The 3,087-nt window shown below is 29.5% G+C and overlaps 2 protein-coding genes across 2 annotated transcripts in view; one reads left to right on the top strand and one right to left on the bottom strand.

Moving 5' to 3' along the window:
* LOC140976550 (uncharacterized) overlaps positions 1–1,590 on the top strand; it is a 52,491-nt gene extending 50,901 nt beyond the window's left edge. Inside the window, exons 9-10 of the mRNA XM_073440781.1 lie at positions 856–902; positions 1,408–1,590. The gene's annotated coding sequence lies outside the window, so the exon portion shown is untranslated. The remainder of the gene's footprint in view (positions 1–855; positions 903–1,407) is intronic.
* The window catches only part of LOC140977585 (ras-related protein Rab5A-like), a 23,873-nt gene that overhangs the window by 4,580 nt on the left and 16,206 nt on the right, over positions 1–3,087 (bottom strand). The window lies entirely within an intron of this gene.

Raw genomic sequence — 3,087 nt, 5'->3', positions numbered from 1 at the left:
TTTTTTTCTTTAAAAGAAAAACACATAACCCAAAAATTTAAAACTTTAAAATTTGCCCACTTACCTTAAATTCTTGATGCAAAAATTACGTGAATAATTAGGGTTGCTTGCACAGGAATTCTCGAAATTCCTACTTCCACGGCTGGACGGCGGCAGCGCTTCGCTGTGCTCGAAAATTCCTATGGAGACTAGAGGAGATTTTCGAAATTTTTGAGAGAATTTGGGTGTGATTTTTCGAAAACTAGGGCCCTTCTATTTATAGGAGTTGGCTGCTATCGTGATAGTGCGTTTGAACTGTGAATCAAATCTAGAATCATGATGTATCCGTGATCTAGGTAGATATTCGAAATCTCCTTCTTCCTTCCCCACCTAATTTTCGAAAATTCCTAGTATATATTGTTAGATTTCGAATTCTATTATCTCTTATTTGATCTTTTATCCTGGTATCTCAATATCAACCTAAATCTTAGATATTTATCTGCTTATTTTCAAAATTCCTTCTTTAATTCCTTAGATTGAGATAAATTTATTCCTACCAAATTTTCAAGTTTAAAATAGATAATATTATCTTAATCTCGAGCTTTATAATTCTGTACACGATAAAATTATCTACACAACTTAGATAACCTTAAAACAAATCTTATATTCTGAATGATTTAAATATTAATATCCAAGATTACACCATCAAATTATTAACCTGATATTAAACTGATATGATCACGATATTACAAAATCTCGGGTTTTACAATTTGCCAGACAAAAGTGTTAATATTGTGATTTGGATGTTTTGATATCTTAAGTAAATAGTGAAGAAACATTTGCAAAGTTTCAAAAGTATAAATCCTCCATTCCTAGGGAATTGCTGCTGTTGCGCTGTTGAGACATTTCGGATATTTTTGTTGGTAAGTACTAAAAAACTACATCTTGAGTCATTTGCCGAGGAGATACCCTGTATATTTGTATGGTGTTATACTTGATTGATAGATTTTATTTGGAGTGATCGAGCTTGGCCGGCTCTGCATGCGATTTGTTTTCTGTTTGAATCGATGGACTTTATTTTCGAGTATACAATTGTTATGTTGTTTTGATTTTTTTCGGGATGTCTTATTTACAGGGAGGTCATGCCGAAATTTCTGGAGCCCCAAAAAGAAATTTTAATTCGTTTTCCCTGTTGACACTAACAAATTGTGTTTATTTGGTCATTACATGGTAATTAGGTTCCCTCACTGTTAAATTGATGTTAACAGTGGTAAGATTTTGGAGCTGGTTTTACTGATACTTCTTGATTTTGTTCAAGTTATTTTCTGTTCTCTCTTCATTGTAGCTTTGATGTATGATCATTCTGGTGTTTTTTTTAGCTCAGCTAAATATTCGAAAAAATATAACCATGGTTTTTGTTTTACAAAGCAAGATATGTTAGAAATGATAAACACTTGATAGATTCGATCGACGAAGAAAGAAAACTTGAAAAAAATATGAACTTCTAGTTATAACTAGAGTTTTTGGTGTTGTATTCTGGAATATGGCACGTTTATGTGGGCATCATTTTATTTTTATTTTTGGGTTTAATTGTTTGAGGATGATTGTATGTCTTTTTATATAATAGAAAAAGATTTGTAAAATCAATTTTCGCTTATAAAATGATGCAAAATTGATTTGTAAATAAGGCCAAAGACATCGGTTTTTACCTGTTCTTAAAATTGTCTTCAACTTACAACAACAATTTTTATTCGTTGCGTAAATGTTGTTGTAAACTACAAACAACAATGTTTTTTATCCGTTGTTAAAATGTTGTTGTAAATGGAAAAAAAAATAACGTTTTTTAATTTGTTGCAAAACCGTTGTAGTAGCTCATATAACACAACATTTTTTAAGCGTTGCAAAACCGTTGTCGTAGCTCACATAACACAGTTTTTTAAACATTGTAAAACCGTTGTTTTTGTTACCTAAGACAATTGTTTTTATCCGTTATCTTTGGATGGGTTTTTAACAGCAGTTGCTACAACATCAGTCGTTCAGCCTAAAAGACAACGATAAAACGTTTTTTTTCCTTGTGTGATCTTTGAAATCAAAGTGTTTAAAATAACAAGATAATTGAAATGACAAGGTCTGAGTATCTGATAATTGATTTCTATTAATTTTTAAACGCACCTCAAATACATGGATCAAAAGATATTTGTATGTTAAATTTCATACCTTGATTTTCAACAAATAAATGCAATGGAAAAATGAACCTTGAGATTGCATTTTGATTGAGTTATTCCGTGACTGAATAGATTTAAAAATACTCAAACATGGAGCTTTTGAATATATTCTTTTGATTAAAATCTATTTTAATTTTTTAAAGATTTTAAATCATGATCTAAAAATAATCCAAACAAAAAATAGATTATAAAAACCTAAGTCATTGAGTTTTAGAAACTGAAATAATAAAGCCGAACTCTTTTCTTTTTCCTTTTTTTTTATTAAAAAAAAAAAACAGAGCCGAACTAATTAGAATCACCTTCAATCTTTTCTATCGTTTTTTTTTTATATATATAATAGAAATTTCGCTAATATCTTCGATTACGTAAGAATTTATTTTGGATAATTGGGTTAATGGACCCATAATGGTTGGATACTACTCAACCAAGACCCATTTACATGTAAGATGTCTGCTTTAACCATTGTTGTCTTGGGCCCATTATCCGCTGGCTTGTAACACTAATTCACTGGTGTTCCCCACGCGTATTTTATTTTTGCATTTCGTTCTTTAAAAAGTATGAAATTAATAATGTAGCCATTGAAAAAAATAGGAATTAATAATGTAGCCATTGAAAAAAATAGGAACATGTTGTGAAAAAGTAAAAATTTACGCTAAAAATCTTTAACTCTCAAAATTATCACACTACACACTTTATAATATTTTTCTCTCAACTCAATTGTGATTTTCTTCACAAATGAGAGATCTATTTATAGAAAATCTTTACAAATAATCCAAAAATAAATTACATCATTACCTTCATCATCACACACAAATTTCAATATTCAACACCTAATTTTACCTAATTTTCAACATTCAAATATTCAACATTCAATATTCAAATA

The sequence above is a fragment of the Primulina huaijiensis genome, chromosome 5, assembly GCF_012295235.1.
Source record: "Primulina huaijiensis isolate GDHJ02 chromosome 5, ASM1229523v2, whole genome shotgun sequence".
Taxonomy (NCBI): Eukaryota; Viridiplantae; Streptophyta; class Magnoliopsida; order Lamiales; family Gesneriaceae; genus Primulina; species Primulina huaijiensis.
The sequence above is the reverse complement of the archived record's forward strand: the minus strand, read 5'-3'. Positions and strand labels throughout refer to the sequence as shown.